The sequence below is a fragment of the Erpetoichthys calabaricus genome, chromosome 6 (genome assembly GCF_900747795.2).
Source record: "Erpetoichthys calabaricus chromosome 6, fErpCal1.3, whole genome shotgun sequence".
NCBI classification, from domain to species: Eukaryota; Metazoa; Chordata; class Cladistia; order Polypteriformes; family Polypteridae; genus Erpetoichthys; species Erpetoichthys calabaricus.
This window is the reverse complement of record NC_041399.2, coordinates 14,262,816-14,289,936: the sequence shown is the minus strand read 5'-3', so window position 1 is coordinate 14,289,936 and position 27,121 is coordinate 14,262,816. Positions and strand designations below refer to the sequence as shown.

The window sequence follows — 27,121 nt, the reverse complement described above, 5'->3', positions numbered from 1 at the left end:
CTCACGTGGCACGGCAGCAATCCAGCGGCTGATCGAGCAAAGAGGAGGTAAAAAAAGAACTATTATTTGTTTCCCATTGTATCACCATTTAAGAGGGGTTTCGGAGGAGCGCCTGCGTCTCCTTGGGGTGCATTCAGCCCCCCTCTTCACAACGGCACGTAGCTCTGGCAAAAGGGGAAAGGGGTTGGCGAGCGAAGTGCAGATCACGCGGCACGGCAGCAGCAGCAAGCCAGCAACTGATCGAGCAAAGAAGAGGTTAAAAAAACAACTGGTATTTGTTTCCTATTGTATCACCGTTTAAGAGGGGTTTCAGAGGAGCGACCACGTCTCCTTGGGGTGCGTTCAGCCCCTTTCTTCACAACGGCACGTAGCGCTGTCATGGGAGAAAAGGGGTTGGCGAGGGAAGCGAGCAGGCGGCAAAGCCCCCTCGTTTGTTATTAAATTAATCCCTGCTAAGAAGACACAAAAATTTAGAGATGTGTGAGCAGCTCTTCAGACAAATTAGGTCATCTGGAGTGATATCAAGATGACATCATGTTTTCTGCATACTTGAGTGCACATCTATTGTACATATAAATTATGGGATCCGAAACACTGCCCAGCTGGACTGTAATCGTATTTACTCTGGAAAGTGCCCTGTGATGATACATGTTAAGAATAGCTCTAAAATAAACAAGAATTAAGATATTGAAACTTTAATAGGCACCCCCTGCATTGTGATAGTCCTACTGCATTAAAGCGCCAGGAGATTGGAACAATCATGATCTTTGAGGAGTGCGGACATTCCTCCTTTACTGCAGGAACTCTGGGCTCCCTCCCACATGCCAAAGACCTGAGTAGCGAGTTAACGGGTGACTGAAAATTTGCTCTGCGATTGTGTGTGTGTGTGTGTGTTGTGGTACTCTGCTTGAGTGAGTTCTAATGCACATTCCAGGGTTGGCCCTGGGCTTATAGCCAGTGCTGTTTGGAGAGACTCCAACTCCTTTGACTCTGAATTGGATGGATGTTTAGTAAAAGGCAAGCACTAATTCCTAAAGCTAGTTTCATTATTGTAATGTCATACTGCTCATGTAATAGTTATTTCACTACACCAGAATGTAATTCATTAGGCAGATGACAATTAAAGTGTTATATTCTGGTCCACATGTGATGGTAGTGTTGAGGTCTAGTCCAACAATTATTGCACTCTTCACGTTTAAAGAGTGTTTCTTATATTCCATCGGTGGAGTCCATCACACAGCAGTATGAATGACATTCTTACCACCTACACAGAAGACTTCCGACTGATTCAGCAGTTGTTACAAGTGACCTCGCTGGCCGAGCGCTTGGCCTGAGCTTTCACATACAAAGAGTATGCAAGTGTCACAGCGTGTCTCTGATCTCCAATCAAGCTCATACCATGGGGACACAATTACTTGAAAGTTGCTCAATATTTGTAATAAATTTGACGTTCTAAGCGTGACCTTTAGAATATTTACCTTACCTTTTTTATAAAGCATCAGTTTTAATTAAAACATAATTTCCTCACTAGGCTGCTAACTGTCTGGACCGGCCATTTGCTCTTTCATGTTTAAACATATTGCCATTTATTCGATCCTATTTATTATGAAATTGCCTTGCTCTTTGTGGACTGTACGGCTTCTCCAGTAATTAAAAACTTTGAAATTTTACTCTGCTGACCTAAAACTCCTTTTTTTTGTTTCAGTTTTAATGCCTTTCTCAGACAAGTTAATAGATATTAATAAAATCTTTCTTAAAAGGCATAAACCATTTACATTTATTACTGTGTGTCCTAGTTGGCCTATGCAGAATCCTTAGAAGAAAAATAATTAGATAAAATCATTGTCATGGGGTTCAGGGAAAAGCACCTCTTTCATGTAACTTAAGAGTCTGCCTTAAATTGATCATTTGTCCCTCTTGAGTAATTTCCAAACAGAGGGCATGGCCCTTTCTCTGGCAAAATACTTTCACACAAGATGGATTGCCTCTATGCCACCCCAGCTTGTTTCCAATAAGTACTTTATTGTTCTCAAGGAAAAAGAAATCCATTTGTACTTTCAGGCTCAGGCTGTCTGCATTATAATGAAGGCCCTGAATAACCAGAAGAAGCCTGATGTTCTCTAGGACAAAAGTGCCACTGTTTAATCTTAACTCCAAATCCAGTCCACATCGCGTCAGTCTCTACAGCTCACTTGGGACGTAACAGTTAAAGCTCCTCGGGATTGTTTCTTTTTCATATTCTGTCATATGACACTGTACAGGGAATACTTTGGAAATTTGGGAGCAACAGGTGGTGGCTGCGGCCCAGTAGCTTGTGTGATAGTGGAAGAGTAAAGGTAAGTAAAGTTTGGTTTTCTGTAATGCTTAAGAAAAGCGATAGACCTTCTATAAAGTTTAAATAGAGATGCTCCTTGGTTATTGAAATTAGATTCTGTGAAACTGAGGTTCTATGTAAAACTGTAAATTCATATTTTATGATGAAAACCTACTGTAGTGAATGTGTATTGCAATATATTTGTATCGAGCTCTAATAGAAATCCAGGAGGAGCCATAATCGGTGCCATTAGCAAGGCAGGAACACAACACAGAGACATTACAGATGCAATCTATCTATCTATCTATCTATCTATCTATCTATCTATCTATCTATCTATCTATCTATCTATCTATCTATCTATCTATCTATCTATCTATCTATCTATCTATCTATCTATCTATCTATCTATACGTCTGTCTGTCTGTCTGTCTGTCTGTCTATCTATCTGTCTATCTATCTACCTATCTATCTTTCTATCTATCTATCTATTATATAGTGCCTTTCATATCTATCTATCTGTCTGTCTGCCTGTCTATCTATCTATCTTTCTATAGTACCTTTCATATCTATCTATTATATAGTGCCTTTCATATCTATCTATCTGTCTGTCTATCTATCTATCTTTCTATCTGTCTATTATATAGTGCCTTTCATATCTATCTATTATATAGTGCCTTTCATATCTATCTATCTGTCTGTCTGCCTGTCTATCTATCTATCTTTCTATAGTACCTTTCATATCTATCTATTATATAGTGCCTTTCATATCTATCTATCTATCTATCTATCTATCTATCTATCTATCTATCTATCTATCTATCTATCTATCTATCTATCTATCTATCTATCTATCTATCTATCGTGTCTTTCATATCTATCTATCTATCTATCTATTGTAACCACAACGGGGCACCACTGAGCCCCAAACCTCAGACACAGTATCACTCAGCACAACTTCAGGTTCTAATAAAGGGTATTTATTTGTTAACAAATATATTTCCAATAATCACCAGACAAAATTAATACCACAATGCTATAGGCCAGTGGTTCTCAAACTGTGGGGGCACGAATGTTGCCATATGTGGCGTAATTTCGCTATTCGTAGGAACATTTTAACTTGTAGCGGTGTATCGGCAGCAAAAAATATAGGAATAAATTTTATTAGGGTTTCAAAAAAACTTTAGGGGGGTACGATTAAAACTGTTATGAAAACTCGGGGCGCAAATACTTAAAGGTTGAGTGAAGTGAAGCCCACAGTGAAGTGAAGCCCACAGCCTCAGCTCATGTAGTCAAAATCAGGAGGCAGCAGGATCGTATTTTTCCTGGCCTATCCTCTCAGGTTAGATATTCTATGGTGTTTATGTCTAAGCTTTGGCTGGGCTGCTCAAGGGCACTGAGAGTCTTGTCCCAAAGCCCCTCCAGCATTGTCTTAGATGTATGTTTTGCGTCGTTGTCATGCTGAAAGTTGAACTGATGTCCCAGTTTGAGGTTGCATGCACTCTGGTGCAAGTTTTGTTCAAGAACCTCTCTGTGTTTGACTGCAATCATCCTTTCCTCAAAGTTGACTTATCTCCAGGTCCCTGCTGTTGAGATGCACCCCCATAGCACCATTCTGGCACCACTAAGCTTCACTGTATCGATGGTATAGGCAGGAGTATGAGCAGCATCTGGTCATCGATAGACATTGTGCTTGAAGTTCTGCTCAAAGAGTCCAGTTTTTGTGTCATCACAAGAAAGAATCATTTTCCTCAAGCTCTCAAAGTTCTTTCAATACCATTTGTTAAACCCCAAGCTGGAGTTAAGCTCTCTACCATAAAAACCTAATTGTTTGAGTGCTGATGAGATGATCGTCCTTCTGAAAGGTTCTTCCATCTTAGTGGAGGACTTAGGACACTGTAAGTGACCATTGCATTCTGGGTCACCTCCCTGACCAAAGCTGTATTGCCCCATTAGTCAGTTTTGCTGGATGGACAATTCTAATGGTTAATTATTCAAGTATTGGGGCCACTGTGCTGCTGGGAGCACTCAAAGCTTTAGATAATGGTTTTATCACCTTGCCTTGATACATCTCTCACCATGAGGTGAGGGAAAGAGTTCTTTAGACTTTGTGTCTTGCCTTATTCCTGACATGCAGTGGAAATTTTAGGACCTTCTGTACACAGATACACGTGTGTCTGTCTAAAAGATGTCCAATCAGTCCAGTTTGCCCATCAAGTCCTGGGCAAATCTCAAGGAGAATTAAAGCAAGCCTGATGCACCTGAGCACGATTTGGAGTGCCACAGCAAAGGGTTTCAATACTTCTATAAATGAGAGATTTCAGTTTTTGATTTTAACAAATATGCAAAGTTTTCTTAAAACATGTTACCACTTTCTCATTATGGATTATTGAGTGTTATCGATGGGCAGCAATGGATAATTTATACATTTAAAATTAAATCTATGCGGTGGGCTGGCGTCCTGCCCGGGGTTTGTTTCCTGTCTTTCTCCCTATGCTGGCTGGGATTGGCTCCAGCAGACCCCCGTGACCCTGTAGTTAGGATATAGCGGGTTGGATAATGGATGGGGGCGGCATAGTGGCGCAGTGGGTAGCGCTGCTGCCTCGCAGTTGGGAGACCTGGGGACCTGGGTTCGCTTCCCGGGTCCTCCCTGCGTGGAGTTTGCATGTTCTCCCCGTGTCTGCGTGGGTTTCCTCCGGGAGCTCCGGTTTCCTCCCACAGTCCAAAGACATGCAGGTTAGGTGGATTGGCGATTCTAAATTGGCCCTAGTGTGTGCTTGGTGTGTGGGTGTGTTTGTGTGTGTCCTGCGGTGGGTTGGCACCCTGCCCGGGATTGGTTCCTGCCTTGTGCCCTGTGTTGGCTGGGATTGGCTCCAGCAGACCCCCGTGACCCTGTGTTCGGATTCAGCAGGTTGGAAAATGGATGGATGGATGGATGGAAGAGCCAGGACAAACTAGAGGAATTATGTCTATTGAATGGCCTGGGAAATTTTGCAGGAGGACCAGGAGGAAGTTGCTGTGGATAGGATAGCCTAGTCAACCCAGCTTACTAGAAGAAATGTAATGAAATATTAATTATGGTTATGATGTTTCCATCATGACATTATGGGGTCAAAATTAAAGCAACTGTGGATAAGGTGATGGTCAATGACAAAGATGCAAACAGGTACTAGCCTACCCTTTCTTATTCAATCATTTATTATTTTATTTTTGGAGAGTCGCAGTCAAGACAGCATATGGAATGGGCCTTACGGGTGACACTGCAGTTGTGACCTGCTGGGCTGGCTGTTTTGAGCAGCTGTTTAAAGCTGATCCTCCGGCTAGGACAATGGATATCTCTGGTTCCACGGTTGTTGAGGCTGATCCTCCATTAATCTGTGAACCACCCAATCTCACTGGGATTGCACAGGTGGTGAACCAGCTGAGGGTGGGGAAGGCTGAGAGGGATCTATGGTATCCGGGGTGAACTTTCTCCAGGCTGGTGGTATGGCTGTCCTTCTGGCATTGCAAGCAATCTTTGCTTCCATTTGGGAGATTGGCGTCATCCCAAGTGACTGGAAAACAGGTCTTATTGTCCCATACTGGAAATGGAAGGGTGATTGCCTGATTTGCTGCAACTGCAGGGGGATAACACTGCTCTCAGTGCTGGGTAAATCCCTTGCTAGAGTCATCCTCAAAAGGATCCGTGATCACTTGCTCACCTACCAGCGACAGGAGCAGTCTGGTTTTACACCTAAAAAGTCTACCATCGACCGCATCCTGGCACTAAGGGTTCTCATGGAGTACAAACACGAATATGAGCAGAGTTTCTTTGCACTATTTGTCAATATTCATAAAGCGTTTGACTCAGCTGATCGAGCTGGCCTGTGAGACATCATGAGACTTTGCAAGATCCCCTCAAGGTTGCTAGATATCATGGCCGGCCTGCACACTGGTACTGTGAGTGCTGTGCAGAGTGGAGGCAGAACCTCTGTGTTTTTCCCACTTGTTTCTGGTGTTTGTCAGGGGTGTGTTTTCTGCTCCAACTCTGTTCAAAGCTTGCATGGACTGGATGTTGGGCAAGGTCGTGGGGTCCAGCGGCTGTGGGGCATTTGTTGGTGAAGAAAGATTCACTGATCTTGACTTTGCTGAGGATGCTGTGATCTTTACGGTGGCAATGGAGGCTCTGATTGGGGTTCTCAAGAGACTGAGAGAGGAGTCTGAGTGTCTGGGCTTTCGAGTGTCCTGATAAAAACCAACATCCAGGCCTATAATGACCTCTTAGGCACAGCCGTCAGCCGTGTGTCTATCTGCCAGAGGGAGTGTCAACCTCATCGAGAGGTTTACTTACTTCGGCAGTGACATTCATGTCTATGGTGACTCTTCCTATAAAGTCAGTAGACGGATTGGGAGAGCATGGAGGTCATGAGGTCGCTGGAAAGTTGTGTGTGGCGCTCCCGATATCTTTGCTAAAGGACAAAAGTTCAAGTCTTTAGTGTCCTGGTGCTTCTTGTGTTGCCATATGGTTGCGAGACATGGATGCTATCCAGTGACCTGACATGAAGACTGGACTCCTGTGTCTCTTCGGAGAATCCTTGGGTACCACTGGTTTGACTTTATGTTGCTCATGGAGTCCCGAATGAGACACATTACCTGCATTGGGAGGGAGCATCAGTTACAGCACTACGGCCATGTGGTGTGATTCCCCGAGGGTGATCCGGCTCACAGGATCATCATTGTTGATGACCCGAGTAGCTGGACCAGGCCAAGGGGACTCCCACGTAACACGTGACTTTGGAAGATGGAGGGTCATTTCTGGAGGGTGCAAATAGAGTGTGTGTCTATAGCTGCAGATGGAAGCTGCCATCGCTGTACTTTGTATATAAGAGCCAGATTGAATGTTATTTACTTATTTACCTTTATTTATTTATTTACTTCCTACAGCGTAAAGTCACAAGTAATAATAATAATAAATAATAATACATTTTATTTATATAGCGCCTTTCCCATGCTCAAGGCACTTACAGAATATAATAAAGAACGGCAGAATATACAGTATATAGCATTGTACAAACCAGATAAATAAATAAAGAAGATTAAGACAGTAAATTCTGAAAAAAAAAAACAGACAACATAATTGATGGTCTCGCACACACACATACAGGTTACATGAGCATCTTGACAGAGAAGTAAACTGAGAGAAGGGTAATAAAGTCACGTAGAGCTAAAAGCCTTCCTGAACAGATGAGTTTTGAGTTGTTTTTTAAAAGAATTCATGGAGTCAGCTGACCTGATTAATTTCGGTAGGTCATTCCAGAGTCTGGGCGCTATACAGCTGAAGGCCCTGTCACCCATGGAGTGTAGATTAGTGAGGGGCACAACAAGATAACCAGAATCAGAGGACCTTAGTGGGCGGGCAGGCACATAGTGATGGAGAAGGTCACTGATGTAGTTTGGTGCAAGGTTATTTAAGGCTTTGTATGTTATTAGTAGGATTTTGTATTCGATTCTGTAGGACACAGGGAGCCAGTGAAGACGGAGCAGGATGGGTGTGATGTGCTCGTTGCTGCTGGTTCGAGTAAGGACTCTTGCAGCTGAGTTTTGAATAAGCTGGAGCTGTGATATAAGATTAGAAGGGGCACCTGCCAGTAGGGAATTACAATAATCGATGTGGGATGTGATAAAAGCACGGACAAGTTTCTCAGCATTAGAGAAGGAGAGGAAGGAGCGAACACGGGATATGTTACGGAGGTGAAAGTAAGAAAGTTTCTTAATGTGATTTATGTGGGCGGAATAAGTGAGGGAGGAATCAAAAATGACACCAAGATTTTTTACAGTAGAGGCAGGTCTGATGAGATCACCACCAAGATTGACTGGGAAGGAGCTCATTTTATTAAGTTGCATTTTAGTCCCAATTTGCAGGAGTTCAGTTTTATTGCAATTTAATTTTAAAGAGTTCTGCTCCATCCAGGTTTTAATTTCACTAAGGCAGGTTGTGAGCTGAGAAAGCTCTGATGAAGTTCCACTTTTAACATTGAAGTAGAGCTGAGTATCATCTGCATAAAAATGATAACCCAGTCCATAGCTACGGATAATATGGCCAAGGGGAAGCATGTAAATACAGAAAAGCAGAGGACCGAGGACAGAGCCCTGAGGGACTCCTTGTGTGACTGGCGCTGAGCTGGATCTGCTGTTGCCAAGACTAACAAACTCTTGCCTATCAGTCAGATAGGACTTGAACTACTGGAGGGCAGTGCCAGAGATACCCAGCATGTTCTCCATTCTGGACAGTAGGATGTCATGTCTAACAGTGTCAAATGCTGCACTGAGGTCTAACAGAATTAATATGCTGGTTTGTCCAGAGTCTGCTGCCATAAGCAAATCATTGGTTACCCGTAGCAGAGCAGTTTCACAGCTGTGCCACGCCCTGAAACCAGACTGAAAGGGTTCCATCAAATTATTAGAGGTTAGGTAATTGGTGAGTTGGGAAGCTACAACACGCTCAAGAACTTTTGACAAGAAAGGTAAGTGGGAAATAGGCCGGAAATTGTTAAGATTGTCAGCATCAAGGCCAGACTTTTTTAACATTGGGGTTACAGAAGCAATTTTAAAAGTGAGCGGCACAGAGCCAGTGTCAAGGGATGAGTTTATTATTGTTGTAACAGTCGGGATTATGGCATGAAGGCAGGATTTAAGAAGTGTGGTGGGGATGGGGTCCAGTACACAAGTAATCGGCCTCATCTTACAAAGCAGGTTATTAACAAACGCAGAAGTGACTGGTGAGAACTTAGAGAAGGAGCTGGATGGAGTGGGAAAACAGGAAGAGATATAAACAGATTATGTATTTATGTCAGTTGAATTATTTAGATCTTTAATTTTGTTACGGAAAAAGTGGAGGAATTCCTCACAGACTTCAGTAGAAGAAGTAGTTGGACCAGATGCGGGTTCAAGTAGTTTATTAACTACAGAGAACAAAACCCTTGGGTTATCATGGCCACTTTCTATTATTCTGCCATAATGGGTGTTCTTGGCAGAAGTTAGTGCTTCTCTGTAAGCTCTTTGGTGGTCAGAGAAAGCCTGGATGTGCACGGTGAGGCCAGTCTTACGTGACATTCTCTCAAGGCGTCGGCCAGCTGCTTTCATAGATCGCAATTCTGAGTTATACCAAGGAGCTGAGCGTTTAAAGGAAACCTCCTTATGTTTTAAAGGAGCTGTTTTATCTAATGCTGAATGAAGGGCTGAGTTATAGTGGTCAACACAACTGTCTAGTGTTGGTGGAATAGGTGAAGACAGTAAAAGATCAGAAATGGATCCAGAAAGGATAGAGGGACAGATATTTTTAAGGTTTCTGTAAGAAATTTGTCGTTTACAGGTAAGAGGTGGGAGAGGTAATGAGACAGTGAAAAATACTGCTTTATGGTCAGAGAGTCCCAAATCAGTGCTGTAAATGTTGGCAACAGATAGTCCAGAAGTGCAGATCAGGTCCAATATATGACCGCCAGAGTGGGTTGGAAAATCAACATGTTGTGTCAAGTCAAAACAGTCCAGTAAGGACAGGAATTCATTTCTCAGTTTAGATGTGGGGGGTGTCAATATGGATGTTGAAATCACCAAGAAGGATAATTCTCTGAGAGTAAGAGCTTAGGTGGTTCAAAAGTTCAATCAGATCAGATAAGAAGGATGCATTGTATTTTGGGGGACGATAAAGAACAATGAGTGAGACAGGACCTGATTCCGTTATTAGTTTAAGAGCCAGGCACTCAAAAGACAATGGACCAGTCAATTGGGATTCTTTTAATGTTTAAGTCTTCTCTGATAATTACTGCCAGCCCGCCGCCTTGTCTTGAGCTGCGAGGCTCTGAGTGGAAAGTGAAACCAATTGGAGTCGCCTCTGTGAGACATGCAAATTCATAGACTTCAGAGCTTCCCGTGTACATATACAAAGTACAGCGATGGCAAAAGTGCAATGTGCATTCTTGCTTTGATGTAGAACCGTCGTCATGATCTGAGTTCAACTCTGTTATAGTGCGTCTTTATGTGAAAACAGCACTGTCAGATGGGGGGGGGGGGGGGTGGGGTCGTGAACGCGACTGAGAGAATAAAACTGAATAAAAAAAAAAAACAAAGCTAACCTTTACAAGTATCATACATTTACACCGGCTGTGACAGGCTACAATCAAATGTATGTCTTTATTCTAAAATAGTAAGAATAAAAGCAACTCACTTCTCAAAACGGACTCGTCCGGGATCGAACCCATGAAGTTTTGATTACCAGTCAGCAGTTGATACCGCTGTGCCACTGAAGTGGTCAAAGCAAATGCGTGTCAATGTCGCACCCTAACGCGGGTTCTTTTTCTGTAGTTATATTCTTGAATAGAAGCACACTTGGTCTGTTATATTTGTACCTTTTGTGAAAGTGTTTATTTGATATTTGGAATTCACATTATACACTTCATGTCTACATTTTGTCAATTATTACTAAAACATGAAAAATGTTTCTGTTTTAATGATGTGTTTACTGTACATAAGATTGTTGTAGACACGGAACACACATGAAATGCATGTGTTCCAAATAACAATATACTGTAGTATTTATAAAAGGTGTCATTTTGCTTGACTTCTCACTCTCTACAACTTCAAGCAACTGACACGCAGGTAAACCGACTCGAGCTGAGAAAACTGTGCGGTGGTGGGGGATGTGATAGCAGGCTGCTTGCTGCTTTTCAACACATTTACAGGACAAAAGACGCTGATGGAGAGGTGCGAAGCGATTTAAGGTGGGATGGATCTACAAGTTTTTTCGTAGGCTCTGGTAATTCTAGTATTAAAAGGTTATTCTAGAATGTTATTGATTAGATCCTGCCAGGTTTTGAAAGAGTTCTGCACAGATCCTCTAAGTAAGAATTTTGTTTTTTCCAATTTCAAATAATATATAACATCAGTTACCCAATGACTTAAAAGGGGAGAGTTAGGATTCTTCCAGTTTAGCAAGATAAGTCTGCGTGCCAATAGTGTAGTAAAGGTAATCCCACTTTAAGCCCATCTGGGGGTCCACCAAACACACCTGTTAATGGGTTAAGAGGGATTGTGACACTAAGGCTGTCTGAAAGGCAGTTAAAAATTTTGGTCCAGAATGATGTTAATTTGGTGCAGTCTCAAAACATGTGACCCAGTGAGGCTGGAACTTGATTGCAGCGTTCACAGGTTGGATCTTGCTCTGGAAACATTTTGGACAAATTTAAGTGAGACAGATGTGCTCGATATATAATTTTGAGTTGAATAATTGTATGCTTTGCACATATGGAGCACGAGTGAATTCTCTGTATTGTTACCTTCCACTCTTTTTCTGACATGTTGAGTGAGCGATCCTTTTCCCACTTACCTGTTGGATCTTTGAAAGGGAGGGACTGTAAAATGGTTTTATATATTGCCGAGATGCTGTCTGAGTCCTCGAAACTGAGCAATATTTTTTCCAGCATAGACGGAGGTGGGAGGTGAGGAAAATTAGGCAGGTTCTGTTTAACAAAGTTTATAATTTGAAGATAGTGAAAGAAATGTGTTGCTGGAAAGTTAAATTTTGATTGTAATTGTTAGTAGGATGCAAAGACGTCTATGTACAGATCTCTAAGTGATTTAATCCCAAACGTTCTCCAGATATTAAAAAATGCATATGTTTGCGAGGGCTGAAAAAGGTGGTTCTCGTGCAGAGGTGCCACTGATAAAAGATTCTCTATCTTAAAATGCTTCCTACATTGATTCCATATTCTGAGTAAGTGAAGCACAATTGGGTTGTTAGTATATCGGCGATAATTTGCATTTACTGTGGCACAAAGCAAGGAATATAAAGAAGTACTGCAGGATTTTATTTCTATTGCAGACCAAGCCTGTGTCTGTTCATCTATTTATGTCCATGTCCAGGTTTTTATAGTTTGTATGTTTGCTGCCCAGTAGTAAAATTAAAAGTTAGGTAGAGCCATGTCACCTTCTGCCTTTGGCCTTGTTAGGGTCGCTCTTTGGATACATGGATGTTTTGAATTCCAAATAAATGTGGTTATGGTTGAATCTAATTTCTTAAAAAATGGTTTATTGATGTATATTGGGATGTTTTGAAATAAAAAGAGAAGCTTAGGGAGGATATTCATCTTAATAATAAGTGTCGGCATTTAATAAATCCAGTTTGATCTTGTGCTATTACCGAAGGCAGCACTTTCTCCATCCTTCTAGCTATTACTTTGGAGAGTATCTTAACATCTTATTCAGAAGTGAAATTGGTCTGTATGATGCACATTGTAATACATCCTTATTTTCTTTAGGAAAGATGGTGATTAATGCTTGGTGAAAATTTTGAGGTAGAATTTTATTGTCTCTAGCTTCTGTGAATGCTGCTAATAGGAGGGGAGCTAGCTGAGTGGAGAACTTCTTATAAAATTCGACAGGGTAGCCACCAGGGCCTGCTGCTTTCCCACTCTGAAGTGACATTATAGCATCTAATAATTCTGATAGCGCCAGCGGTTTATCCAATTCCACTGCACTAAGAGTATCTATTTGTGGTATCTCTAATGCCTCCAGAAATGCATTAGATTGTGTCTTATCTTCTTTAAACTCAGTAGAATATAACGATTTATAGTAGTCTCTAAATGTGTGCATTATATTTTTATGGTCAATGATTTTGTCTCCGTTTGTGTTGGTGATTGCTGGAATTGCATTGCGAACTTCTTGCTTGTGGATTTGTTGAGCTAAGAGCTTATTAGCTTTCCCTCCGTGCTCATAATAATGATGTCTTGATTAAAAAATTAGTTGTTCAGTTTCTTTAGTTGTTAAGAGGTTGAGTTCTAATTGCAGAGCCTGCCTTTTCCAATGAAGAGCCTCACTTAGACACCTGGCATGTTCTTGATCTATTCTAGTAATATTCTAGTACTTTCGCTGGTTAGCTCTGATACCTTCTTGATTTCCAGTTTATTTCTGTGAGAAAGATATGAGATAATTTGTCCTCTTAAGAAGGCGTTCAGGGTTTCAGAGATTATTCCTGCAGAGATCTATGAGGATGTATTCGTCTCTAGAAAAAAACTGATTTGTTTTGATATAAATTCAGTAAAGTTCTCATCTGCTAATAAAAGTGTGTTAAGACACCATCTGCAAGATGAGTATGTGGAGCATAATGATTTTATCTCCAAGATCAGTGGGGCATGGTCGGAAATAACAATAGCGTTGTACTTGCAGGATTTAATCGTAGGCAAGAAATGGAAATCTACAAAGAAATAATCAATTCTTGAGTAGCAATGATGCACTGGTGAGTAGAAGGAATATGTTCTTGAGTTTGGGTTTAGAAATCTCCAGGGGTCTGATAAGTTGTGGTCAGTTATAAACTGTGTAATTGTCTTTGCAGTGTTAGATGTCATCACCCCTGTGACAGAAGACCTATCTAGGTTTGAAAACACAATTAAAATCCCCTGCCATTATAATTTTATAAGTGTTCACATTGGGAATGGATGCTAATACATTTTGCATGAATTCCCTGTCATCGACATTGGGTGCATAAACTTTTATCAAAATCTCTTTACAAACAAATAAATTACCCATGACAATCATGTATCTCCCTTCAGGATCAGATACAACATCTGATGCTACAAATGAGACTGTTCTATGTATGAGAATTCCCACACCTCTAGTTTTTTTTGTAAAGCTGGAATGGAACATACTGGGCGGCACGGTGGCGCAGTGGGTAGCGCTGCTGCCTTGCAGTTAGGAGACCTGGGTTCACTTCCCGGGTCCTCCCTTTGTGGAGTTTGCATGTTCTCCCCGTGTCTGTGTGGGTTTCCTCCAGGTGCTCCAGTTTCCTCCCAAAGACATGCAGGTTAGGTACATTGACGATCCTAAATTGTCCCTAGTGTGTGCTTGGTGTGTGTGTGTGTGCCCTGCGGTGGGCTGGTGCCCTTCCCGGGGTTTGTTTCCTGCCTTACGCGCTGGGATTGGCTCCAGCAGTCCCCCGTGACCATGTAGTTAGGATATAGTGGGTTGGATAATGGATGGATGTATGGAATGGAACATTTGGCCAGTAAAGTCTTTTTGCAGCCGGAACTGATCCTTGCTTAATAAGTGGGTCTCCTGTAAAAATACTATTTTAGTGTTTAGACCTGTTAGATGAGCGAATACTTTCCTTCTTCTTACTTCGTGATTCAGGCCTTTAACATTCCAGCTTACAAAGTTAACTGCCCTGTCTTCGAAACATTGATTCTGAATTTTTGATGTCATTTTGTAGTCTTAACTGAAAGTGACTGAATTAAAGTGAATTAAAATTGAGATATCTATTGCCAATACAGTCTAAATACTATAAGCATAAAAAAAAAAAAAAAACAATCTTCAACAGTCTTGAAATGTTAAGATAGTAAACCCAGGGAATGGTGTTAAATAGTGGCCCTGGATAAGCCTAATAAACCCTAATACAATAATAACAACAACAATAAACCAAGGGTATAATGTTTAACAGTCTCCTTTAGAATAGTTAAAAAAAAAAAAAAAAAGGTTAATAATTTAATTTCTTCCACACATACAGTACATACAAAAATGTGTATAATTGTAATTAAAACAAAAACAGATTGTGACCGAGAAGGGAAAGGATGTATAATTATGGAACCAGTGTCATTGCAAGCTGATCAGTCAACCGGTGATATCTTCTTTATGATGCCATGACAGGGTGCGACTCACGGTTGTATTTCAGGAAAGTGTCGGAATCAGCTTTCTTAACTCTTTATCTGCTTCCTCCGTAGTGGTAAATGTGTAGTATAATTTTTAAGTCAGTTCATGAATGACACTGGTAACCAATGAAGCGAGGCTAAAACTAGTGAGATATGCTGAGATTTTCTTTTTCTAGTTGAGATTCTGGCAGCTGCATTCTGCACTAATTGCAACTGATGGATGTCTTTCTTAGGTAGTCGTGTAAGAAGCGCATTACAGCAATCTAGTCGACTAAAAACAAAAGGGTGAGGTCATTTTTCAGCATCCTGTAAAGTTATAAAGGGTCTAACTTTTGCTGTTTTCCTTAAGTGAGAAGCAGTCCTTGTAATCTGGTTACTATGAAGTTTAAAGCTTAGGTCAGAGTCGGTCATTGTGTCATAATATATATATATAGGTAGAATGATAGATAACAGGTACTATATAACAGAGGAATGGCTGTATATAATATATAGATAGTATATAGACTGGTTGATAGATGAAAGGCACTATATAATAGACACATTAGAAAAGGCAGTATATAATATAAAGACAGATATACCTTATATACTGTCTTAAATCTATCTATCTATCTATCTATCTATCTATCTATCTATCTATCTATCTATCTATCTATCTATCTATCTATCTATCTATCTATCTATCTATCTATCTATCTATCTATCTATCTATCTATCTATCTATCTATTATATAGTGCCTTATCTATCCATCTGTCTATTTATATTCTTTATCTCCGCCAGGCCAAACAGTGGTTTCTTGCTCCAATGAGAAAAGGCCGTCAGCTTTCAGACTGTGAACGTTTAGCTCTCCCAAAGAGACAGTAGAGATGAACACAGCTAGTTTTGAAGGAAGGTGTAACCTCCGGTGTTCTCCAGTGGTCTCTTCCAGTTAAAGATCCAGTGTCTGCTTATCGTGACTTATTTTGTCCATCACAAGCAGCCAGAGTTCATTTTGTAGTTACAAGTCTATAATGAATGTCCTTTTGGGGGCCCTTCGCATCTGAAGGAGTCTCTGCTGAAGTGTCAGCTCATCTCTGATTCACACCTCTGTTATTAGGTGAAGTGTAGGGCTGACCAGAGTGTTCGTGGAACTGCAGGTCAGCCATTCACTCAGGAATGCAGGTGGGGTGGCAGTGGGCTTTCTGCATCCTCGTTAAATCTGCTGTCTTAACAGGCCCTGTGTGTCACTAAAAGCCTAGCAACTTTGTCCTTTCAAAGGATGGCACCGGCCTTCATTAGAACACTAGTCTATTTTATGATCTCCTTAATTTACAAGTTAACCTAACATGCAAAGATTTCAGTGGAAAATGTGAATAGTGAAAGGAAACTGCACACAACATAGATAGATAGATAGATAGATAGATAGATAGATAGATAGATAGATAGATAGATAGATAGATAGATAGATAGATAGATAGATAGATAGATAGATAGATAGATAGATAGATAGATAGATAGATAGATAGATAGATAGATAGATAGATAGATACTTTATTAATCCCAATGGGAAATTCACATTCTTCAGCAGCAGCATACTGATACAATAAATAATATTAAATTAAAGAATGATAATAATACAGGTGAAAAAAACAGACAATAACTATGTATAATGTTAAATATTAACGTTTACCCCCCCTGGTGGAATTAAAGAGTCGCATAGTTTGGGGGAGGAACGATCTCCTCAATCTGTCTGTGGAGCAGGACAGTGACAGCAGTCTGTCGCTGAAGCTGCTCTTCTGTCTGGAGATGACATTATTTAGTGGATGCAGTGGATTCTCCATAATTGATAGGAGCCTGCTGAGTGCCCTTTGCTCTGCCACAGATGTTAAACTGTCCAGCTCCATGCCAACAATAGAGCCTGCCTTCCTCACCAGTTTGTCCAGGCGTGAGGCGTCTTTCCTCTTAATGCTGCCTCCCCAGCACACCACTGCGTAGAAGAGGGCGCTCGCCACAACTGTTTGATAGAACATCTGCAGCATCTTAATGCAGATGTTGAAGGAAGCCAGCCTTCTAAGGAAGTATAACCGGCTTTGTCCTTTCTTGCACAGCGCATCAGTATTGGCAGTCATATGGAAAATAAATAAAAAGGAGAGGGCAATTGTTCAATACATCGACCCCCTCAGAGAATTAATAGCAATACAACGTGCCGCGTTTTAGTGTTCCTGTGAGAGCAACGTGTAAAGTGCTTTGAGTCAAAGAGGTTGTAAAGTGTTTATTTCACAGTATAGCAAGTTTCATGCTGGATTTTTTTTTGTTTGCATAGCATTTACAAATCAATAAGGACAAAAATACAAGAGTGGGAACCAGAGAAGTCACTTATCTTGCACTTTTGCTGCCATCTTGGGATTCATTTGTATTCCGAAATGGAGATAAAGGAACTGAACCAGTGTGGGGCTGAACAAACCCTCTTAACGCTTTCTCCACAGAAGCCTTTGCCAACATAGGGGCAGCCCACTCTTTCGTCCTCAGGTTCAGTTTTGGCCTGAAATGTCTTCTGTGTGCCGTCTTTTCTTGTTATGCTGGCATCACTACTAACGGAACCAGTTCCTCGTGTTCTTTGATCCTTGCTAAAATACTTCAATGAGACCTTTTGTTTAATCATCCTTTTACATGGCTGCTGCTTCACAGGGTTTGAACCCCCACGGGTTCTACTCTCATTTTTGTAGTTTCTCCTTTTGCTTAAGCCCAGTATTGCTGGCATGAGCTTCAGCCTTCTGGTCCTTGGATTAAGTGGGCTTATTCAATGGACGGATGGGTTTATTAAATGATGTTTACCAGAAGTGGCGAGAAAGCACTCTAGATTTTAAAAAACTGTCTTCTTTCTACTTTGTATAGTTTTTAATCTTAGACATTTTGGAATAAGTGAGCCTAATAAGACATTATATTTGTCCTTTTAGTGCCTGATTGACTTCCAGTAAAGTTTGATGCTGCTGTTTTATTGTGCAAGGGACTTGATATATTTCTTGTCACCGGGCCTAGACATGAGTCAATCTGACAGAAAGAGGACCTTTAGTCATGGTTTCCTAGGGAGCAAATTCCATAGCCGAGCTTCTAAATAAACAATGCCATGGTAATAAGGCAGCTTAGATACAAATGTTAATGGCAGCTGAATTTATTTCATTAACATTTTATTGGGACTGTTATTTCCAGTGACATTATAGAAATGAGATTTGAGCCTCTGAAAGTTTGAAGTCAAAATTACTTACAGTGCATACCTTGCCTGAAATGCAAATTTTTTAGGCAGAATTTGAACAATAAAGAGGAATATGTTGCAAATATCTGCTCCAGTTTAAGTGAGTACGTCATACTCCGTGCCTGCAGAAAATAGGCACTTTCATCTTTTTGCAGCATCTTGTAGTTCATGAACCAAAGACAAAGGAGGGGAAATGAGGAGACATTGATTAGCCCCCTAACGTATTGTTGTCTCCTCACTTGCCCTAGTGAGGACCAACAGGGTCATTGTGAAGTGGATGTACAATTCTTTTTTATTGAATTTATTAAAAGCATGTAACATTCCATACAATCAAGTCAAACTTAACAAATCTGAAATCACCCATGAGAAAGAGAGGAAGGCCAACAGCCAGAGTAAAACTTTTGAGAGTAATAAAGAGGGAAAGGAGTCTTTCTCCCCCAGTATAACAGCTTATTCTAAAATGTTATTGATCAGATCCTGACAGGTTTTTAAAAAGTTTTGCACAGATCCTCTAACTGAGAATTTGATTTTTTCCAATTTCAAATAGTATATAATGTAATCAGTTACCCACTGACTTAAAAGAGGTGAGTTAGAATTCTTCCAGTTGAGCAAGATAAGACTACGTGCCAATAGTGAAGTAAAGGCAATTACAGTTTGTTTGTCCTTCTCCACTGTAAGCCCATCTGTGAGCCCACCAAACAAACAGCTTTTAGTGGGTTAGAAGGGATTGTGACACCAAGGCTGTCTGAAAGGCATTTAAAGATTTTGGTCCAGAATGATGTTAATTTGGTGCACGGTGAGAATACGTGGCCCAGTGAGGTTAGAGCACGATTGCAACATTTGCAAGGTTGGCTTTTTCCCTGGAAACATTTTGGACAATTTTAAACAAGAGAGACAGAGAGAGTTATACATATGGTCTCACTGTTACCTTTGACTGCATGAGAAACATGTGGTCTCAATACCAGAGAGCAGTCAGAGGTGCAAGGAACCGTTTTTTCACTGACATCATCTCAAAAAATTCTGGCAATCAACGTGTCTTATACAAAACACTGAATGCTGTCCTCTCTCCAGCTGCAACTGTTTTCTCTTCTCCCTCCAATGCTCTTTGTAATCAGATCCTTACGTTTTTTCTGGATAAGGTCACCAACATTAGATCCCAGATCTCCATTTCTTCTTCTGGCTCTGTTGATTTAGCCGTTCCTGTACACGGCTCCCTCACCAGCTTTGAACCCATTTCGCTCCCCCATCTGGAAAAAATCGTCGCCTCAATGAAGCCTTTGGGCTCTCCGGACGATGTGGTGCCGTCCAGACTGCTGAAAGATGTCTTTCCTGTGATTCGATATGATGTCTTAAAGATCATAACTAGTAGTCTATCTTCGGCTATAGTTCCTCGTGCTTTCAAACATGCAGTTGTACATCCAATCGTGAAAAAACCTGATCTTGACCCTGCCGTTTTCTCCAATCTTCGTCCAATTTCCAAACTACCTTTCCTGTCAAAATTACTTGAAAAAGTAGTTTATGAGCAATTAATTCATCACCTACAGGACCATCAGGTAATGGACCTTTTTCAGTCAGGCTTTAGGCCCCAACACAGCACAGAAACCGCGCATTTACGTGTCCTAAATGATGTCCTTTTGGCATTGGACTCAGGATTCTACGTGATTATGGTTCTTCTCGATTTATCTGCTGCCTTCGACACAATCGACCACGACATCATGATCTCCCGACTCGAATCCTGGGCTGGTGTATCTGGCTTAGCCCTCGACTGGTCTGATCTCGACTTCAGATCATATTTCTGCAACAGGACTCTTAGAGTCACGCTAGACGATTTTTCGTCTGAATCAGTCCCACTCCCATGTGGTGTCCCCCAGGGTTCCATTTTGGGGCCACTACTTTTTTCAATTTACATCCTGCCTTTAGGTGCAATTTTTAGAAAACATGCAATCTCATATCACCTATATGCTGATGACTACCAAATTTATTTCTCCCTCAAGTCAACTGACTCCACTAAACCTCTTCTCGACTGCTTATCTGACATTAAGGACTGGCTGGCTGTAAACTTCCTTCACCTGAGCGATTCAAAAACCGAGGTCATTGTTTTTAGTCCGGACCGCAAACAGACCCTACCCCTTGGCCTCGACTTTCTTCCCATTCCAGTAACTTCGTCTGTTTCCAATCTTGGAATCAAAATGGATATGGTCCTGAAAATGGATGCTCAAGTCTGACATTAAGGATTGGCTGGCTGTAAATTTCCTCCACCTGAATGATTCAAAAACCGAGGTCATTGTTTTTAGTCCCGACTACAAACAGATTCCATCTTTTGGCCTCGACTCTCTTCCCACTCCAGTAACTTCGTCTGTCTTTAATCTCGGAATCAAAATGGATTCGTTCCTAAAAATGGATGCTCAAGTCAACAGCACAGTAAAATCCTGCTTTTTCCATCTCAGGCGAATTGCCAAACTCAAACCAATTCTGTCTTACCACCTCCTGGAATCAGTAATCCATGCATTCATTACGTCCCGGCTCGACTATTCTAATTCCTGCCTATATGGTATTAGTAAAGCCACTCTTTCTAGACTCCAATTGGTTCAAAATGCGGCTGCAAGGCTTTTAACTGGAAGCAGCAGAAGCTAACACATTACACCAATTTTAAAAACCCTACACTGGCTGCCGGTTAGATTCAGAATTGATTTTAAGATACTCCTCTTAACCTATAAGGCACTAAATGGTCTAGCCCCTGCCTACTTGAGTGGCTTGCTCCATAGTCACAATCCCCCTTGTGTTCTAAGATCCGCAGATCAGCTGCTCCTAACCGTTCCCAAGGCACGTTTTAAAGTTCATGGTGAAAGGGCTTTTTCCGTCTGTGCACCTAGGCTCTGGAACTCCTTACCTTTAGTGGTTAGGCAAGCCGCTTCAGTCGCCACATTCAAATCACACCTAAAAACGCACTTCTTCACATTGACTTTTAATTCTTAACCTGTCTTATTTCCACTTGCCTTTTGCTATTTCTCTGTTTTATTGGGTCCCCTGACCTGTTTTTAGTGTCTCTGTTTTAATTCTCTCTTAATGTTTGTTTTGAATATTTTGCTTTTAGTCTTGCTTGTTTTAACTGTACAGCGCTTCGGTCAGTTGTAATGCTGTGTTTTTAAGCGCTTAACAAATAAAAATGGTATGGTATGGTAGTATAACTGAATGCTTTGCACATATGGAGTTAGAATGAATTCTGTGCATGGCTACCTTCCAATCAGTTTCTGAAATGTAGAGTAAGAGATCTCTTTTCCATTATGTACTCTTGAATCTTTAAAAGGAAGTGGACTTTAAAATGGTTTTATATATTGTGATGAATGGCCGGCATTTCAGTCTGGCCGGGACGTCCCTGAACAGAAAGAAGGAGGAAGAGGAGGCTTTTTAGGACACTGCCTCCCCCGGGACACTAGATGGCAGCTCCCCTGGATGGAAATGGTTCCCCGGATTCCCTCAGGGCATCATGGGACATGGAGTGTGTTTCCTCAGCCATGTTGGGTGCCGTGGGTGCCGTCAGGGGGAGCTCACAAGGAACCTGGGGACTTGTACTGTTATTACGACCCAGAAATACTTCGGAGGCACAAGGATGGAAGCCCGCAGTAGTTCCGGGCTACTTGAGAAGGATGATGTGGCGTTTAACCCGGGAGGAACACTTCTGAGTCATAGACAGTTTAAAGGACTGGTGAAGACCCAGCAAGAAGAGCCAGAGTTGGGAGGTTGGGTGACTAAGCTGCTGGGAGTGGAGGATTGTTATTGATTATTGTGATTACTGATTATTATTATTATTGGAGAATTGTGGCGTGTGTGGTGCTTTGTGCACTTATTGATGAAATTATTAAAAATTACTCTTGGTGCTTTTTATAAGTGTGTCTTGGACGTCTGTCTGGTAGGTTTTACGGGGCAACAGCACCTCTAGCGTCCACAATATTACAGAAATGCTGTCTGAGTCTTCAAAACTGATCAATATTTCTTGTGGAATTGAAATAGGTGGGAGGAGAAGAAAATTGGGCAGATTTCGTTTAGCAAAGTTTCTAATTTGGAGATAGTGGAAAAATTGTGTTGATGGGAGACTAAATTTGGAGTATAATTGTTCGTAGGATGTAAAAACATTATTTATATACAAGTCTCTAAACGATTTAATCCCATTCATTTTCCAAACAATAAAAACTGTGTAAGTTTGAGAGGGTGGAAACAGGTGGTTTTCATGTAGAGGTGCCACAGATAAAATATTCTCTAATTTGTAGTGCTTCCTATATTGGTTCCATATTCTGAGTGAATGAAGGACAAGTAGGTTGTTAGAATATCAACAATGATTTGTATTTACTGGGGTACAAAGCAGGGACTATAATTTCATTTCTATTGCAGACCAAGCCTGTGTATGTTCATCTATTTGTGTCAATGTCCAGGTTTTTATAGCTTGTATGTTTGCTGTCCAGTAATAAAATTGAAAATTAGGTAGTACCATGCCACCTTCTGATTTAGGTTGTAGTAGGGTTGCCCCTTGGATGCGTGGATATTTCAAATTCCAAATAGATGAAGTTATGATTGAATCTAATTTCTTAAAAATGATTTGTTAATGTATATGGGGACATTTTGAAATAGAAACAGAAGCTTAGGAAGGATATTCATCTTGACAGTGTTAATTCTCCCCTCTAATGTAAGATGGAGAGTAGACCATCTATGCACATCTTGTTTACGTTTTTCCATGCAGACAGCAACATTTTGTTGAAAAAGAGCTTTATGTTTACTTGTGATGTTTACCCCTAGGTATTTAAACTGATCTGCTATGATAAAAGGGAAGGTGTCCAATCTAATATTGTGTGCTAGAGAGTCAACTGGAAAAAGCACACTTTTGTTCAAATTAATTCTGAGACCAAATATCCTTTGAAATTCTGCTAGTGTACTTAGGGCTACAGGCACAGAATGTAGCATCTTATTGCAGATGTAGGAGGACGCCAGCCTTCTAAGGAAGTATAGTCAGCTCTGTCCTCTCTTACACAGAGCATCAGTATTGGCAGTCCAGTCCAATTTATTATCCAGCTGCACTCCCAGGTATTTATAGGTCTGTACCCTCTGTGCACAGTCACCTCTGATGATCACGGGGTCCAGGAGTGGCCTGGGCCTCCTAAAACCCACCATCAGCTCCTTGGTTTTGCTGGTGTTCAGGTGTATGTGGTTTGAGTCGCACCATTTAACAAAGTCCTTGATTAGGTTCCTATACTCCTCCTCCTGCCCACTCCTGATGCAGCCCACGATAGCAGTGTCGTCAGCGAACTTTTGCACGTGGCAGGACTCCGAGTTGTATTGGAAGTCCGATGTATATAGGCTGAACAGGACTGGAGAAAGTACAGTCCCGTGTGGCGCTCCTGTGCTGCTAACCAAAATGTCAGACCTGCAGTTCTCGAGACGCACATACTGAGGTCTGTCTGTAAGAAAGTCCACGATCCATGCCACCAGGTATGAATCTACTCCCATCTCTGTCAGCTTGTCCCTAAGGAGCAGAGGTTGGATGGTGTTGAAGGCGCTAGAGAAGTCTAGAAACATAATTCTTACAGCATCACTGCCTCTGTCCAAGTGAGAGAGGGATTGGTGTAGCATATAGATGATGGCATCCTCCGCTCCCACCTTCTCCTGGTATGTGAACTGCAGAGGGTCGAGGGTGTGGCGGACTTGTGGCCTCAGGCGGTAAAGCAGCAGTATTTACATTTACATATTAAGTATAATATATAATATAATATATATTATATATATTATTATTAATATAGTATATATAATTATATATATATTATTAATATAATATATATATATAGAATTATATATATTATTAATATAATATATTAATATATATATATAATTCACATATTGTCACAATTCATGATACATTTATTTATTTATTTATTTCCAAACTGGTTCCTTCTCCTCATGTAGTTTAGTCATGAAGGTCAACTACATTAGATTAAAGTACTGTGACATCCTGGGGGTGCAGCAGACAGAGGAATGGAATCAGCCTCATTATGCCGATTGTTGGTCCTAAAAAAGGCTGCTGTCATCTTCAGAGCTGCTTATGCCATGAAACGCAGGTCTTCATTGGTGTCACACTACTCCCAGGTGCTTTGTCCTTTGGTGAGCTTGCACATGCCACCTTGTTCTGCTTCACTCCTCTCACCAGGGGGTCAGAGGCAACCTGTATGCCACACTATCCCGCACTCTGTGAGTCAATCCAAGGCAGCGGTCCAAATCTGAGGCTCGCAGGTGGCCACACAACCTGACCGATGGCCTTTAGCAGCCGGGGTGGGGGGCATCCGAAGTGCTTTCAAAGTCCTGTATCTGTGCCCATCTACCTCCTCCTTTATAATCCACATGAGGAGCATGTCACTCCCAGGTCCTGGACCCTGACTTCACTACAGTACCACTACATATATAATGTTTCAGGTCATTTTAAAATGTCATACTCATTATCAATGGATACTTATAAGACAATGTGATTTTGGAACAATATTATATGTGACAAATCTATGCCATTTGGACAACTTCTCTGGTGGAAAAGAGAACACAAGTAAATGAAGTCTATTTCAAAGCTAAATGTTGATATCCTGCAATGATATTACAGTCTGTACCCTAAAAAAAAGTGCAAATGATATCAATGACAGATACGCAAAGCAGAACATTCATCAAATGAAAAGAACATTTCATAAATGTTGCTGTGGTACAGAGTGTGCACAGTGGGATTAATAAATGGTAGTACTGTTAGAAATAATGTTCTTTTTCTTGTTCTATTTTCCATCAGGGTTAAAGCCACAGAGCTTAAGAATCTTGCTTTCCATGTTTTCCTATTCTTAAAATATTTTATGATTCATACAACAAGCTTCATTTTCTGGTGTTACGCCATCGCAGAAGCATTGGGTATCTTTTTGTCTCCTTTTTTTAGATCTGGAATCTGTCTGAATGAGGAGCTTCAACTTTTAACACTGACTCATGGTGAGACTCTTAGTGTGTCGCTTAACTTTTCAGAGCTTCAATTGAATAAATAGGTAACCAGCATTTTTCCACCAGTTTACTGCAGCACAGTGGTGCACCATGAAAGCTACCCAGGTGGAAATAATAGTGTAGTGCACCTGGGTCTGAACCTGAGAAGGTCAAGCTCCGCAAGTGGTCGAGACCTGTCTGAAGTGGACAGAACTACTTGTAGAAGCTGTCATAAAAGCAGCTTCGCAATGGTTGTGTTGCAGACACAGCACTTAGAGCACTTTGGAAGTGTCTCCTGGCTGCTAGAGACCATCTGCCTGGGTGTGTGGTCACCAGCGAGCCTTACAGGGCTGGTGGATAGTGGGCATATGAGTTGCCTCTGCAGCAGAGAGGGGCAGGTAAAAGGATGAAGAATCTGCACCCAAAGTGCTCACCAAGTGCTGTGTTTGCGAACGCACATCTCGGTGCTGCTTTTTTACCAGCTTCAACAGTAGTCGTGCCTCTTTGGGCAGTTCAGGACGTGTATGAAATATAATGCGTTTTTGGTTAGTTGTACCTTGGGATGTTTTTGGCTTTAAAAAGTGCGCCACCACAGAAAACACTGATTTAAACAATTCTACTTTTCAGTTCTTAAGTTGGCTTAATAATATATTAATAAAATATTTGTGTCAATGTCCAGGTTTTATAGCTTATATGTTTGCTGCCCAGTAATAAAATTGAAAATTAGGTAGTGCCATGCCACCTTCTGATTTAGGTCATTGTAGGGCCGCTCTTTGAATGTGTGGATATTTCGATAGCGGCTGAAATGAGTTTCCTTCACAGGGTGTCTGGGCTCTCTCTTAAAGATAGGGTGAGAAGCTCAGTCATCCGGGAGGGGCTCAGAGTAGAGCTGCTGCTCCTCCGTATCGAGAGGAGTCAGATGAGGTGGCTCGGGCATCTGATCAGGATGCCTCCTGGACGCATCCCTAGTGAGGTGTTCCGGGCACGTCCAACTGGGAGGAGGCCCCAGGGAAGACCCAGGACATGCTGGAGGGACTATGTCTCACGGCTGGCCTGGGAACGCCTTGGGATTCTCCCAGAAGAGCTAGAAGAAGTGGCTGGAGAGAGGGAAGTCTGGGCATCTCTGCTCAAGCTGCTGCCCCCGCGACCCGACGGACAAGAGGAAGAGGATGGATGGATGGATGGATGGATGGATGGATGGATGGATGGATGGATGGATGGATGGATGGATATTTTGATTTCTAAATAAATGAGGTTATGATTTAATCAAATTTCTTAAAAATGATTTGTTAATGTATATGGGGATGTTTTGAAATAGAAATATTCATCTTGACAGTGTTAATTATCCCCTCTAATGTAAGATGGAGAGTAGACCATCTATGCACATCTTATTTAAGTTTTTCCATGCAGAAAGCAACTTGTTTTTTAAAAAGAGCTTTATATTTACTTGTGTTGTTTACCCCTAGGTATTTAAACTGATCTGCTATGATAAAAGGGAAGGTGTCCAATCTAATATTGTGTAGTAGACAGTTCACTGGAATAAGCACACTTTTGTTCAAATTAATTCTGAGACCAAATATCTTTTGAAGTTCTGCTAGTGCAGTTAGGGATACAGGCACAGAATGTCGTGGATCTGATATATACAGTACCATATCATTTGCATATAGTGATAAGAGTGAGGGAGCTACCTGCAACCACACGCTCATTCAGGAAGTGGTCCCCTAAAGCAAAGCAGGCTCTGAGGGACTGCTTTGGAACTACGGATTGGGATATCCTGCAGGGATCATATAGTGAGAACATTGAGGAAGTTGTTGACTGCACTACTGACTACATCAACTTCTGTATGGACATTGTAGTTCCAGTAAGAACAGTACGCTGCTATGCCAACAACAAGCCATGGATGACAAGTGACA

The 27,121-nt window shown here is 41.3% G+C and overlaps 1 protein-coding gene across 4 annotated transcripts in view; it reads left to right on the top strand.

Annotated features, from left to right (window-relative positions):
- The first annotated feature begins 2,145 nt into the window (after positions 1 to 2,145).
- LOC114653860 (cadherin-7-like) overlaps positions 2,146 to 27,121 on the top strand; it is a 149,669-nt gene continuing 124,693 nt past the window's right edge. For all 4 annotated transcript variants that reach the window (XM_028804426.2, XM_051929252.1, XM_051929251.1 and 1 more), the window contains exon 1: positions 2,146 to 2,336. The gene's annotated coding sequence lies outside the window, so the exon portion shown is untranslated. The remainder of the gene's footprint in view (positions 2,337 to 27,121) is intronic.